The following is a 16,298-nucleotide window of genomic DNA, read 5'->3' on the forward strand; positions in this document are numbered from 1 at the left end:
GCTCTCGCCGTGATTGTGACAGGCAGTGAAAGGGTTAACCGTCTGTAGTGTGGTAGTGAAATGTTAACCTTCTGTAGTGTGGTAGTGAAAGGGTTAACCATGTATAGTGTGGCAGTGAAAGGGTCAACCCTTTAGAGTGTGGTAGTGGAAGGGTTAAGGATGACACGACTTCAACACGTCTTTTGTTTATTTTCTAACGCAGGAATGTTCCACCCTAGCAGTCCCGCCATTGTTCCCTTGAGCAAAGACACTTAAATCCTATATGAGCTCTGTCGGAAATTCCGCTCATCCTCCGATAGAAGAAGAAGATAAACAGCAGAGGAACCGGCCGTACGTTTAGACCGCAGCGGTCACGTCTGCGGAGAAACGTGATATATCACTAGGTTGGCCTTTTCCTCCATCCCGGGCCCCCGACAAGGAATTATACTTGTACCGTCTTTGTCCGGGAGGAGCCCCCTCCTGGAGGAACTGAGGAGGGGAAATCTCATCGATTTTCCTCAACACTGCCAGTATCTTTTGACCAATGAATTTTGAAAGGTGTCGGTTGATCTCAGGGTTATATAAAGTATCATTGGCGCAAAACAATGAATGGCAAAATTGGTGAGAGGGTTTCTTAAAAACGGTATTTCTCACACGATCGGGAGAGATCAATGCTCTAACATTTTCTCATAACACGATCGCGAGAATCAAATTGTACAATGCGTCCTCCTCGTACCAGATCACGGGGGAAGGATTATGAGGCTAAACTACTAACTTGAAAGCCCAACGGTATCTTTATGTGAATTCGTGAATCCATTATCCTTGCAATAAATGGTAAATGGTGCTATATAGCTTTTATCCAAAGCTGTGTGTTCCTCACATTTTACCCGTTCACTCACACATTCATACACCGACAGGGGAGGCAACCATGCAAGGTCCCAACCTTCTCATCGGGAGCAGTTAGGGGTTAAGTGTCTTGCTCAAGGACACCTCGACGCGCTGCCCGGGAGGAGCAAGAATCTAACTGGGAGCCTCCGGATTACCAGACGACAGCTCTACCTCCCGATCCACTGTTGCCCCCCCCCCCCCTCCCCTGCCCAATATATGCAGGAACCCACAGTAGCGTTGTATGAATACATATTATGTACATAGCTGAACGTGTGTGTGTGTGTCTTTCATCCTCCTGTATGTTGTGTCAAATCATCATGGAAATAGCATTGTCTCTGTGCGTATGTGTCTTAGCGTGAAATGCGCATGTGGAATTGGGTTGTCGTTACTCATTACTCGGCCGGCGTGTGTGTGTGTGTGTGTGTGTGTGTGGGTATGCCAGTGAGACCGCGTGCGTGTTTGTGTGCTTACGTGGCCGAGTGTGAGGGAATACTTGTTACCATGGCGATAAATCCGGCCCATGCGGTTGCCCGTCGTCATGGAAACTGAAACAAAAACATGAGGTGTCCCTCCGTGCTCCTCCAAATAAAAAAATAAAACATATCGTGCTTCTCGTTCGACTCCTCACATCCAGTTGGGGTTCACCCAAGGCTACTTCCTGAACCCACTCGTTTTATTTATGTATCGTTGCCTCTCAAACCACCAGGCCCTGTTTTTGTTGTCGCTTTTCAACAGCCACAAATCTTTTTTTCTTGTCATGGCCGTTGTTTTCTTGCTTCATCGCTTTTAAACACTTTTTCTGCCTTGTTGGATGTTTTTCTCTCTCTTTGAGACCGTCTTAAGCGTGATAGGGTTGGAGGGGGACCGCCTTGAGGTTTAGAGAAGGACTAATAGAGAATGTTGTCTTCGTCCCCGGCAGAATCAGACCGTGTATTCCCACTGTGTGCTACATTATCTACCATATACGGTGCCCCGCTGCCGAAGTGCCCATGAGCAAGGCAGTGAACCCTGAAATGCTCTATGGACACTGCACTGCGGGTGACCCGGCGTCTCGACCACTCTGAAGAAAACACACATAGCTAATATGTTTGCATATACGAGGAACTATAGGATATTTCATTAATATTTGAAGCTCTCCTCTGATGATAGCATGATTGTCTCCCCCGGGCCCTCAGGCTGTAGGGTCCAGTGCCCCTCCTGATCAGCATGCTATAGCTCACATGCTCATCTCTGTGGCTCTCTGTACATTTGCCCCCCCCCCCCCCCCCCACACACACACACACAGACACACACACAGTGCCTGGTCACAGGCCGGTCAATGGAGCGACTTTCTCAATTAGCTCTTGTCCTGATCAGCATGACGACAGCTCACATGCTATAGCTCACATGCTACCATGTGTCTCATGTGTCTCTCCTTTCCCCTCCTCTCTCTGTCTCCCCTCTCTCTCTCTGTGTCTCCTAAACATCCCTCTCCTCTCCCCTCCCTGGCACCCTGCCCTGGGCCACCTGCTGACATGATCTCAGCTAAACACCCCTCCCTCCTCTAACCCATTACCCCTAGCCCCCTTCTTCTGACACAAGCACACACACGCATACATACACACGCACATACAGACACACACACACACACACACACCCCTCCCCTTCTCTTCTTCATCCATGAGGGTATAAATATGTCATGTGTGAGACTTAGCCCTGTGGAAGGGCTGGTCGGAGTTCTGTGTTCTTGTGTTCGACAATAAAGACACCGTCTGAGAAATACAACTTTGTCGCTTGAATCTGTCAGCTGGTCCATATATATATCAATCTAAGGACTTGGGATGGTTTGATGAGAACCTAACAGATGGAGGCGCTGCTGAGATTGGTTTTTGGGCTAGCTGACAAGGACGGAACGAGAACTCCTGACATCAGAAGGAGGAAAGGAGGAATGGAGACACAGAGAAGAAAAGGTGCAGAAGATCCAGACATTCACACCAGCTGTCTGCAGCGCGTCTGAATCAGGGGAGAGATGCCAGCAGCAGCCCCTCAGACGTCCGTGACGAGACCACCAGACCACCCTCGACCAGGAGACAGGCAGGAGGAGACGGAGGACGGGCCGGAGATGAAGAGAGGCAGACTGGAGGAGGAGGCAGCTAAGCAGCAGGGGCCAGAACGCTGCCCCATGTCCCCTCCTCCCAGCGAGGCCAAGCACCGCAGCCAGGCACCGCAGATCATCTACGACGAGAGGGAGGAGACGGCGGCAGTGGGAGAGCACTGAGGCAGAGCTGAGGAGACGGTGGGCCGGCGGAGAGGTGGAGAGGACAGCCCAGAGACACTGAGGCAGCAGACCAGAGGAGACACTTTTGCCTATAGGACCGCGCCCTGGAACGGGAACCAGCTCAGGAAGGAGACCCACGCCCTAGAAGACGGGACCTGGGGTGCACTGTAATAGAGGGGGGGTTGTATCCTATGGGTTAGGTGTACCTGAGTAAGGGGGTCTCTCTGTGTGTCTCTCTCTTTTTTCTCTCTCTCTCCCGCTCCCCCCTCCCTCTTTATCTCTCTCTCTCTCCTCTCTGATCATTGTTTATCCCCCTGGTTTAGGTGTGATGCATGTAATGGATGATAATCGGCAGGTACAGATCCATTAATGAACTATTGTGTTGACATTGATTTAATGTCAAAAGGGGGAATTATAGGATATTTCATTAATATTTGAAGCTCTCCTCTGATGATAGCATGATTGTCTCCCCCGGGCCCTCAGGCTGTAGGGTCCAGTGCCCCTCCTGATCAGCATGCTATAGCTCACATGCTCGTCTCTGTGGCTCTCTGTACATCACACAGACACACACACAGTGCCTGGTCACAGGCCGGTCAATGGAGCCACTTTCTCAATTAGCTCTTGTCCTGATCAGCATGACGACAGCTCACATGCTATAGCTCACATGATACCATGTGTCTCATGTGTCTCTCCTTTCCCCTCCTCTCTCTGTCTCCCCTCTCTCTCTGTGTGTCTCCTAAACATCCCTCTCCTCTCCCCTCCCTGGCCTTTCTGCCACCCTGCCCTGGGCCACCTGCTGACATGATCTCAGCTAAACACCCCTCCCTCCTCTAACCCCTAGCCCCCTTCTTCTGACACAAGCACACACACACATACATACTGTACACACGCACATGCAGACACACACACACACACCCCTCCCCTTCTCTTCTTCATCCATGAGGGTATAAATATGTCATGTGTCTTCATTCTGGGAGACTTAGCCCCGTGGAAGGGCTGGTCGGAGTTCTGTGTTCTTGTGTTCGACAATAAAGACACCGTCTGAGAAATACAACTTTGTCGCTTGAATCTGTCAGCTGGTCCATATATATATCAATCTAAGGACTTGGGATGGTTTGATGAGAACCTAATAGAACTAACACGACTAATGAGGTGATATTTATCTTCTAGAGCGTTTTTCAACCTTTTTTTTCAGTCACAGCACCCTTCATGTGTTTATAGGTCTCACCCTCTGGCCTCTGAAGTTGCTAATGTCTTTCTTATTTGGGCCTCACAGGGTTAAAAGTACCCTGTGAGACCCACCGTTGCAAAATTACAAAATCACTTTTAGCCATTTAAAAAAAGAATGTTTATTTAAAAAAAATTAAGCACATAGTCAATTGGTCCTGTTGTTCAGCCTCACAATGCTATTTGATAGTAAATATGTTTATATGTCCCACCCTCTGGCCTCTGAAGTTGCTAATGTCTTTTTAATTTGGGCCTCACATCTTAAGCCCGAGATATACAGTAAAAGTGTATATTTTCAGCATTACGTTTGTTTACCAATGATTTTAACTGTTATTAGTGAAATATAAGATTATAGAAATCTCAGGGCATTGAGTCGGAAACCGGCGCATATTGACAGGAGGAAGTGGCACAGCCAAAAGTGAGTGTAGTCTTTTGAAGGAAGAGACTCAGGGCTTTCGAATTTCGAAAAACTACCCTACCCAGCTCACACCAGCCCCTGTCAATCATCTGACTTCTGGATTTACTTTTTTATTTCTCTTATTTTTTGGGATTATCTCTCACAAACCTGAACGTTATTGCCATAAAACAGAATGCAGTTAGTTTCTCTACCTTTCTGTGAACGTCTTGCAAAATACGTTGAATACGATGAAAAATGGTGGAGAAATTTACATTATAAAAAAGATGGCAGAATTTAGTACTGTATCTACAAAACCTTCTGTTTAATCATCTTCCCTTTATTCATTTGCTTAGATTTTTCAGGTCTGGTAAATTTTTGCATGGTGTTATTCACAGTCAAAGATAAATTTTTTTAATAGAATTAATATTCTCCTTTGGTTCATTACAATTTACTCAAGCCTAGTAACTGACACACTATTTCTGACACTGATCCATATATGTCCCTAGATTCAGATACCAAGAACATGCAAATGGACCATTTAAAAAAAAATTGTAAATGTTCATTCTACGTCCGTATGGAATGAGTGACATAAAAAAGTTAAAAAAAAATTATTATATATATATATTTTTTATTGATGGAAGAGCCACACATTGACGGGCAAAGAGCCGCATGTGGCTCGCGAGCCGTGGGTTGGCCACCCCTGTTCTAGAGACTGTCAGCGCTTTTCCTGCAGCTGTGTATCATGAGCAATAGATTGAGAATAAATGAAAGTTTAAAAAGTACACCTTTCATCGGGGGCGGGGGGGAGACAATTGTCGATAAGGGAAGATAATAGTTTAGCCACAGACTTATCCCCCACTACACACCGCAGACCACCTCGACCAGTCGTTCGTGCCAGTAGCCATCAGGCTCCACAGCCGTGGGCACGGACTGCTGGCCAATGGCTGGAGAGCTAACGGCTGGTGAACTGTCAGGATCCTAGGCCCGGTCCTGGCTGGACTGGGCAGGATGGTAACACTGGGCAGTACCCTCCACCTAACTTTGGGCAATGCCCTCTATCTGACATTGGCCCTCGGCCTGACATTGGCGCCCTACCACCCTCTAGTGGTGACAAACAATCGGTGCGCTCCAGTACACTGGACATCCTGACTACTGTGTTAACTATAATTAATAGTTTGATTAATGTGGTGTCATGGTGTGTACTGTCATTGTCTTTCCCTTCCCTGGTGTGATGTCATACACTGTTTTGGGTTGTTAGGAGTTGCTTTTGTGTTTAGTTGTGTTTAGTTGTGCTTTGCTTATTGTCTAGGTGTTGTTGTGATTCTCTGTTGGCCAGGTGTTCTTAATTGTTAATTAGTTGGGGTATATAGGGTTCTGTCTGTCCTCCCTTCTGTGTGGCGACATTCCTCCAGTTACCCCCTGTTCCTATCCACGTTGTGTCGCACCGTTCTCCCTCTAGTAAGTCTTAGTGTTTGTTGTTTTGTATTGTGAAGTTTGTTATTTAGTTTCTGTATTTTCCCTGTATTGCACTGGATTCTACAGTAAACACCCTTCTTCAAGCTTCACTCCTCGCCTCTGCCTCCTCCATTCTTTCCCTTTCTGTATTATTGCATTCTACCTAACCCCATCGTGACAGAATGTCGCCACAAACATTAACGAATGCAGCAGGAAAGGCAAGCGATACCATCACCGTTGTCCTGGCCCTGATGGCCGGTGACATGAAGAGTTACTCACTGGCCAAATGGGGGTTCCTACTCCGGAAGATCGACCAGGTCGCCACTGAGATCCCGACACTGCAGACGGCGATGTGGGAGATGGCTGAACATGTTGCTGTCCTCATGGAGAAGCATAAGCCGAAGGCTAGTGTAGCTAGCCTGCCGACTGTTCTCAGGCTTACGGTCAGCCTAGATCCTCCCACAGCCGCTGAGGTTGCTCGGATGTCCATCGCCGGTCGGACGTCCACAGCTAACCTAGCTCCGCCCATTAGCTTAGTGCCAATTGCTGACCGGCTGTCCCCCGTTAGCACAGCTCCTCCTGTTAGCTCCGCCACTATAGATGGCCAGACGTCCCCAGTTGGTACAGCTCTACCCGTTAGCTCCGCTCATACAGCTAACCAGACGTCCACAGCTAACATAGCTCCGCCGGTTAGCTTAGTGTCAAGAGCTAACCAGCCACTCCCAGCTAACCTAGCTCCGCCCGTTAGCTCCGTGTCAATAGCTAACCGGCCGTTTCAAGCTAGCACAGTCTCCACTGCCAGACTAGGCTCCAGGTTCAGGGTGAGCCTAGTACCGGAGACGGACCAGATGTCCCAAGCTAGCCAGGCATCCCCAGCTAACATAGATCCGCCCGTTAGCCCCGTCCCAATAGCTAACCGGCCGTCCCCAGTTAGCACAGCCCCGCCTGTTAGCCCCGCTACAGTAGCTAACCAGACGTCCACAGCTAACATAGCTCCGCCGGTTAGCTTAGTGTCAAGAGCTAACCAGCCACTCCCAGCTAACCTAGCTCCGCCCGTTAGCTCCGTGTCAATAGCTAACCGGCCGTTTCAAGCTAGCACAGTCTCCACTGCCAGACTAGGCTCCAGGTTCAGGGTGAGCCTAGTACCGGAGACGGACCAGATGTCCCAAGCTAGCCAGGCATCCCCAGCTAACATAGATCCGCCCGTTAGCCCCGTCCCAATAGCTAACCGGCCGTCCCCAGTTAGCACAACCCCGCCTGTTAGCCCCGCTACAGTAGCTAACCAGACGCCCACTGCCAACCTAGGCTCCAGGTTCAGGGTGAGCCTGGTAGCGGAGACAGACCAGATGTCTCCAGCTAGCACAGTCTCCACTGCCAGACTAGGCTCCAGGTTCAGGGTGAGCCTAGTACCTGAGACGGACCAGATGTCCCAAGCTAGCCAGGCATTTTCAGCTAGCACAGTTCCCACAGTGAGTCCAGGGCCCACAGTTAGCCTAGCCCCCGAGGCTAGTATGGCTAGTAAGGCCTCCACAGCTGGTCCAGCTTCCACGCCCAGTCCAGCCTCAGCTCTGGGTCCTGGCTCCTCATCCCCGGATCCTACACCACGCCTCGCCGCCGGGACCGATCCGGTCTCCACGCCCTGCCCGGCCTCTCCACCTGGTCCGGCTGCCGTGCCGGCTCCCGGCTCTTCGACGGATCCTGGCTCCCCGTCTGGTCCAGCTCTGCGCCGTGATCGGCGTCCTGGTCCTCGCCGTGGTCTCCGCCGGGGTCTTCGCCGTGGTCTTCGCCGGGGCCTGCGTGGGATCCTGCTCCGGGGGTCGTCGCCGCCGCACCTCCATTCCGGCTCTCCTGAACCGGTCCCTAGTCCGGCGGCTGGAGGGCCTCTCGTCCGGGATCCGGCTCCAGGGTCCAGCTCCCCTTCCCGGGCTTCTACACCTGTACCCACCCCCCCTCGTCGGGCCTCACTTCCCAGGTCCAGCTCTCCTCGTCGGGCCTCGGTTCTCAGGTTCTGCCCCCCTCCCCGGGTCTCGGTGCCCATCCCCACCCCCCCTCGTCGGACCTCTGTTTCCAGGTCCAGTCCTCCTCCCCGGGCCTCTGTTCCCATCCCCACCCCCCCTCTCCGGGCATCTGCGCCCGTTTTCTACCCCCCTGGCTGCTATGCCCCTCCTGGGTTTTTTGTTCAGCCTCCTGGTCCCTCGTCTTCGGGTCCTCTCCCTGGGTCCTCTCCGGGGTTCCGGCTTCCTCCCTCACCTGCTTATGGACGTTGTTTTCGGGTGTCTGGAAGCCACCCGTTGAGGGGGGGGTACTGTCAGGATCCTAGGCCCGGTCCTGGCTGGACTGGGCAGGATGGTAACACTGGGCAGTACCCTCCACCTAACTTTGGGCAATGCCCTCTATCTGACATTGGCCCTCGGCCTGACATTGGCGCCCTACCACCCTCTAGTGGTGACAAACAATCGGTGCGCTCCAGTACACTGGACATCCTGACTACTGTGTTAACTATAATTAATAGTTTGATTAATGTGGTGTCATGGTGTGTACTGTCATTGTCTTTCCCTTCCCTGGTGTGATGTCATACACTGTTTTGGGTTGTTAGGAGTTGCTTTTGTGTTTAGTTGTGTTTAGTTGTGCTTTGCTTATTGTCTAGGTGTTGTTGTGATTCTCTGTTGGCCAGGTGTTCTTAATTGTTAATTAGTTGGGGTATATAGGGTTCTGTCTGTCCTCCCTTCTGTGTGGCGACATTCCTCCAGTTACCCCCTGTTCCTATCCACGTTGTGTCGCACCGTTCTCCCTCTAGTAAGTCTTAGTGTTTGTTGTTTTGTATTGTGAAGTTTGTTATTTAGTTTCTGTATTTTCCCTGTATTGCACTGGATTCTACAGTAAACACCCTTCTTCAAGCTTCACTCCTCGCCTCTGCCTCCTCCATTCTTTCCCTTTCTGTATTATTGCATTCTACCTAACCCCATCGTGAACTGTTAGGACTATCTGACTCTCAATAATAACTCACTGTGCGGACTCTGGTGCAGTGCCCTACGACGGTAGCTACCTGCGACTCACTACTGTGACACTTGTGTATGTAACATCTCGACGGCACTGTAAATGAGTTTAATTACTCAGTGTATTATCGAGTATAAATAAAGATTGAATGAATGAATGTTCACGATTTCCCAGGGGATTTCCAAGGGGATTAATAAAGGAACATTTTCCTTGATAAAAGCAGTAGGGGTGCTACTTCTACAAATATCTTTCTGATCTGTGGTTCTGTCTCATCCTGTACAGGTATCTCTGTACCTGTATAATATGTGTAATTTATGTATACATCCTCTTTTTCCATTCTCTGAAGGGAAATAGCACGATCCCAGTGGAAAAGTGCAGGGCTGAATATTCGTCCTTCTACCTAAACCAAAATGCTCCTTTCTGATACGACGAGGCCGCTACGACTGTCCCTGGGAAAGTTCTTTTCTCCTCACAGAACTCACACAGACTGCAAAACCCTGTGTCTCCTCTTAGCGAAGTGTCCCCAGAATTCCTTTATTCTCCTCGACAATACCCAAACCCTCCAATGTGTGTGGAGGTGGAGAAGGAGGAGGAGGAGGAGGATGGTGGGGGGGGAGTAGGAGAAGATATTGGTGTTGCAACCAAATAGATCAGGGTGAGGTGAATGAGTGAGTGAGTGAGTGAGTGAGTGAGTGAGTGAGTGAGTGAGTGAGTGAGTGAGTGAGTGAGTGAGTGAGTGAGTGAGTGAGTGAGTGAGTGAGTGAGTGAGTGAGTGAGTGAGTGAGTGAGCGAGCGAGTGTGTATAGATGCATAATGTGTGTTCTTTATTATTCTTTATTTAACAGTCATCAGTTGACATCTGAGTACTTAAAATGTCAGTCGGTTAATCGTATCTTGCCACGTGTCCTTCGGATCCTATCTTCCCTGACCTGTGGTTCTGTCCGGTCACTCCGCAGGTGCCTACCCTCGGCTGTCCCTCAGCTTCAAGCTGAAGAGGAACATCGGCTACTTTATCCTCCAGACCTACATGCCGTCCATCCTGATCACCATCCTATCCTGGGTCTCCTTCTGGATCAACTACGACGCCTCCGCCGCCAGGGTGGCTTTAGGTAAGACGTCCTTCAGAGTGGAGTAGAGACGCGTCGCAGACTGACAAATGAGGACCGAGAATGTAAATAAATACATAGTAAAAAGAGTTTTGAGACACTATACACATTTAACACGTAAATAAATAAATGACGCTTTACACTTTACACAGAGTAAACAAACACGGCGGTTTCAGGCACTTAAAAAAAGCAAATGCATTTACAATTTTACCAGATAACTATTGATCTCTCCAAACAGAGGCAGAATTATCTAATGCTCTTTCTTACTATCTTTCTCAGGCAAGAGCCATGATGACATAACAGTATGCCATTTGTTTATCTAAAGTGCCTAATTTAGCATGGGTGGCCCCGTGGCAATCAACACCAGCAGTGTTAGTGCCACACTTTACCTATTGAGCTACATACGTAGGACCACATTTAACACTTTCAGAGCCGGCCGTGTTTTCCTTTTTACCCCCTTGAATGCCCACATCCACTCCAATGTTAACGTTAATATCGCCTAATCTATGTTTTAAATTAAATTATGTGTCTAATCTGCCTGTCGCATTATCAATTACCTATTTCCAGTCAACATTGTCGAAGCAGATTGTTTTTTTATCGGTTCATTTCCGTTTCATAGCATTTAGAAAACCCCTCGTTTTCACGGAGAAAAAAGAGGTTTCCATGATAATCGCCTTTTACTGGAATATTCTAGAACGTTGTCATTGTTCGGCCTATTTATGAATCGTTTTCAAACAAACGCTAGATTATCGATAGTATATGTGTACGCATGCATGCTCGTGGCGCGCGCTGAAAATCGCTTCTCCTATTTCCTGACGGCGCGCATAGTCAAACAGCCATATCACATAATCACATAAAAGCTTATATATCCGTGAAAACGGGTCTGATTATCCTTAGACTGGTAACATAGATTCCTTACCTGAGATCAGATGGTATCCAAATGGATTATTCCAATTCCTGATCGCCATTTGAAAAAATCACTCCTTTTATTGATCGACCGTGTATACTGTAAAACACATATTCCCCGCTGCTCTGAGAGTCCAGCATGAAGCTGGTAGACGCCGGCTGTGTGAGTGAGAAGTTAAATGTGGAGTGCAGGTTTTTTTTTCTCATTCATTTTCATTGAGTTCAATCCAAAAGGGTGAATTACCACCTGGGAGACGATAGGGGGTGCTTTTTTCCACATCTGAGCGCCTGAGGTAGCTGAATTTCCAACGGTAGACTCGGTTGATGAAATATGATTTCAGATCGCAAAAAAAAAAAAAAATAACAAACAAACAAATATTCTCGTGAGTGGGCATTCAACCCGCGGGGGGTAAACACGAGAAAACTCGTGGATGGCATTCAAAGTGTTAAGGGCTGTAAGATAAGATAAGATAATAAAAGATAAGATAAGATAAGATAACATTAAGAATCCTTTATTGATCCCCTTGGGAAAATGTGACCGTCATAGCAGCATGGTACACGTATGGGCATGGTAATAGAAGAAAGACATAAATATAGGCAATACAATTAGATCCGAATATAAAAATATGAACTATAAACAGTGTAAACAAAGGTGCAGATGAGGATCTGTATGCCTTATCGGTTATATTATACATTACAGTAAATATAGGCAATTAAAGAATCTGAATGTATACGATGAGTAAGAGTAAAATTAAACAGTATACACAAGGTGCAGTATACAAACTGATCCGATGATACACAAGGGATCCAGTCTTCATACATTGGAACACATGGCACGGTCTAATCATCATAGACTCTAATGGAGACGTTCCTCCCAGGAACCTGTCTCCTGAGTGTGTCTCCAAAGCCCCAAGGCGGACGGTTAGCATGTGTGATCTCGATGCCTTTGGCTGCCGACGTGTCTTAAGTAAGATCTAATGGATCAAAGCCAGAGCTTCCCCGAGTGGGAGCCCAGCCCGGGGAATCCCCAGCCAAGAGACGGAAGGGTTTGATATCGCCATGACGTTGCCGTTCAGTCGGAACGTTGAACGCAGCACAATAAGAGAGCGGCGACTTTCCGTCGTAGGTCTCACTCTCTCCCCAATGGTATCTTCACAGCTGCACGACATTCATTCATTCATTCATTCATTCATTCATTCATTCATTCATTCATTCATTCATTCATTCATTCATTCATTCATTCATTCATTCATTCATTCAATTCATTCATTCAACCTTTATTTAAACTTGAGGGACATTGAGGTTTCCCTCATTTACAGTGACGTTGAGTACACAACTATAAGAGATAGAATAACACAAAGATAAAAACAAGTAATCAGCACAATCAAATCTTGTAAAAACAGGAAACAGCAAAAGCAGATTAAAAGCAATTGCAAAATGACATACAATGGTTATTAATCAACGCTATTGATATGACATGTTATGCAAATCTAACCAAACAGAATCCATAATCTCATAATAGTCCCTGGAACAAAATCTTATCAAATGAGGCTCTGTAGCATAACTGTTATCTATTTGTATATCTACTTTTTTCCCCCACCTATTGTAAGTATTTGGTAGGGTTGGGATAATTCCATGTAATAGTCACAACTCTGGCTTTTGCCGATTCTGCATTGATGCGTGAAATTCAATCATCTATTTTTTTTAAGTTGAGTTTTGATTATAATTTCTGGGTTTTCATTTCCCCTGGATAGTGTTAAATGGGCTATGTACTATAAATGTCATTTTTCAGTCTCTAGCATTGTATTATAGTAATAGGAGTTCGTATGAATGTGTTTTAGTGTCTAAATACCATATTGGCGGATTGCTCTGTTTCAGCTCAGCCCCTTTCCTCCTCCAGTAAATCAGGCCATTTTGATTTGAACGGCCGATATACGTCATACGGCCGCTGGGTGATGCGATTGGCTCTGTGGTTGGAGCTAATGCCCGCCCCCATTCTACCTAGACTAGACAGCGAGTGGAGGAAGCCACTTCCTCAGCTGCGAGGCGGAGTGGGGCCCGTGCGCTCTGGAGGGAGAGAAAGGAAGAGAGAGGGAGAGAGAGATGGAGAGAGAGGGGGCACTTGGGGGGGGGGGGGTACCTGCCGGCCGCGCGCCACACACCCCCACCCCCTCCCTCTCTCTCTCTCTCTCTCTCTCTCTCTCTCTCTCTCTCTCTCTCTCTCTCTCTCTCTCTCTCTCTCTCTCTCTCTCTCTCTCTCTCTCTCTTCTCCCCCTCCTCCCTCCCTCCCTCTACCAGTGCAGACTGTGGACTGACTGTCACTCAAAGTGCTTATGGGCGGAGCCAGACCATAACAGCCTGATTTCTTGAGGCTGAAAAATGATGGTTTTGAGTACTTGATTAGAAATATAAAACAATGCATTTTTTGGAAAAAAAACGTACAAATGTCTTCAATAGACTAACAGGAATTGTGTAAAGTTGCCCAAATAGTGCTAGGAATAGCAGTACATAGCCCCTTTAATATTTAAACACTCTTTAACAGTAACTGAAGTAAATTCTACATGAGGCAATGCATTTTTTTTAAGCATGAAGTGTAACAACAATACTCAGAGGTATCACACAGTGGATGGTCGTGAAATATCATTAAAACCACGCCGGAGTGAACGAGATCGAAACAGAAATCACAATGCATCAATAATCGTTTGTTAATGGATTCCAGCCCTACTGATGCGAATGGAATTACATTGTGAGGTCCCTGGTAATTACACCTTTGATATTTGTCAGACTTGATTTAATTCAGGAACCCTGTTCTCACCCATGCAGAGGTTTTAAATCTCTTTCACAGAGTGATTTAATGCAGCCGGCTCTTGGTGGATGATGTGTGATCGTGGCACCTGTTGGTGACCGGCGGTACTTCCTCTGTGTTTCCCCTACATTTCTCACCAGGGTATTTACGTTCACTCTTGTCGCGTCTGCTTTTTTTTTTTTTTTTTTTTTTTTGCATGCAGACTTTCTAAATATTGGTCGCTGAGAACGAGACACCAAATTATTGATCGCTCAAGAAGAACTTTCACCAAATCATTGATCACATGGAAATGTCATTAATAATAATTTGATCACACAGAACAATAAAACAAAAAGAAACACTAACCTTCTTACTGTCCTTTACTGTTATGTACTTTGCTACTAAGTAATCGAATAAGTCTATACTACTATGCACTTAAAGTATAGCACTCAAGTTCGACACTGTTTGACGAACAATATAACTTCCCCTTAGCTGCCAGAGTTGTACCCCTCCTGCTGACTTGTTGAATTGATTGATTGAATTGATTTAAAACTTTATTAACAGATTGTAGAATGGGTACAATACAGTACGGCTCAATACACACAACCGGGGATGCAGACCAGAGAAAGACTTTTGTCTTGTTTACATCAGGGTAGGGCTGGGCGATATATCGAGTATACTCGATGTATCGCGGCTTGTTCTACATGAGACGTAGTAAATTAGTATATCGTGAACATCGAGTATATGTTGTCACGTCGTGGCTGATGAGACTTTAGCTTTAGCGCAGAGCTGTCCTCTCAATTCATTAAAGACACAAGACCAGCGCGGACCTTTAATGACATGCAATTGTAATTTACGCAAGCAATGGGCTAACGTTAGCTGCTAACCAAGTTATCCATGATGACTAGGCTAAGCTACCTAGCGTTAGCTGCTAACCCTGGAAAACGCTCAAAGCGGACTCTTCCTCTGAAGAACGTTAGCGCTACAATGAAATTAACTCCAACTCCACATGCCTTCGAGCAACATTGTACTAATTTCATGCCTATTATTATGTCTGCATGTTTATGTTGCACTACTTGTATTGTCTTTTATACCTATTCTTATGTTTTTTATTCTGTCAATTGTGTGCTGATTTTATTTTATGTTCATTTTATACTAATTGCTGTGGGGCACTCTGGACTGCGGTAGTGTGGTAGTGAAAGGGTTAACCTGTAGTGTGGTAGTGAAAGCGCTAACCATATGTAGTGTGGTAGTGAAAGGGTTAACAGTCGGTAGTGTGGTAGTGAAAGGGTTCACATTATGTAGTGTGGTAGTGAAAGGGTTAAGGCAATTGATTATTTAACCCTCAGGGCACCTTTGTCGCAATTCAGTATCACATCTTTGAGTCACATTACAATAATCAATGTTTTTATTTTATTTTTTGTTATCACTATTAAGTGTGTTTTATACACCTTCCACCCTAGTCGCAGAAATTATCGCCGTTTCCGTCACTAGGGAGAAAGATGGGAGTTTTTCGAAGGTTGACTGGAGGGTTAACTTTGCAGAATCGTGAAAGGTAGAATCTTGGTTAATAAACAAATGGATCATCTTTCTCCACTCCTACCGATTTCAACAGGAAATGAAAACAAGCTGCCGTTCATTAAACTCTAGTGTCTAATGCAAATATTTTCAACGCCATATTTTCAGTGGCTGGTGAAGAAAGAATTACAGAAGTAATAAATGTCAAGGTTTCACTTTATTGTAGTGTCCATCCTTCCATTTCACGCTGCGTTGGATGTCTACAGTTAATGAGCTGTAAAGATTGCCACAATATGGTGACGCCTGCATGATATACAACCTGCATATAACCCATAAAACTATATTTATTCTTACCGTATATATCTGTCTGTAGTGTACATACCTGCAATACCTACTATTGCACTTTACTGTTACATTTGCACTCTGGTTGGATGCCAAACTTATTTTCATTTTACTGTACTTGTGCTGTATAATGACAATACATTTATTTTTTATCTAAACAAATCTAATGATAGGCAGTGTAGATTGTAGCCAGTGGAGGGGTGGTCTCTTCATGCTCATCGCTCTCAGGAGCAGTAGATATGTGGAACAGTTGTCGGCTGTTAGAGTTTAATGTCCTGAAACGGGACACATGGCAAGATACGATTAACCGACTGACACTTTAAGTACTCAGATGTCAACTGATGACTGTTAAATAACTGCCAAGAACACACATTATGCATCTATACACACTCACTCGCTCACTCACTCACTCACTCACTCACTCACTCACTCACTCACTCA

The 16,298-nt window shown here is 46.4% G+C and overlaps 1 pseudogene across 1 annotated transcript in view; it reads left to right on the plus strand.

Annotated features, from left to right (window-relative positions):
• LOC311241461 (gamma-aminobutyric acid receptor subunit beta-3-like) overlaps positions 1-16,298 on the plus strand; it is a 114,768-nt pseudogene that overhangs the window by 68,495 nt on the left and 29,975 nt on the right. Inside the window, exon 3 of the transcript in view lies at positions 10,157-10,309. The product of the transcript in view is annotated as a gamma-aminobutyric acid receptor subunit beta-3-like (transcript). The remainder of the gene's footprint in view (positions 1-10,156; positions 10,310-16,298) is intronic.

This window comes from Notolepis coatsorum, assembly GCF_963971535.1.
Source record: "Notolepis coatsorum genome assembly, chromosome: 1".
Classification (NCBI taxonomy): Eukaryota; Metazoa; Chordata; class Actinopteri; order Aulopiformes; family Paralepididae; genus Notolepis; species Notolepis coatsorum.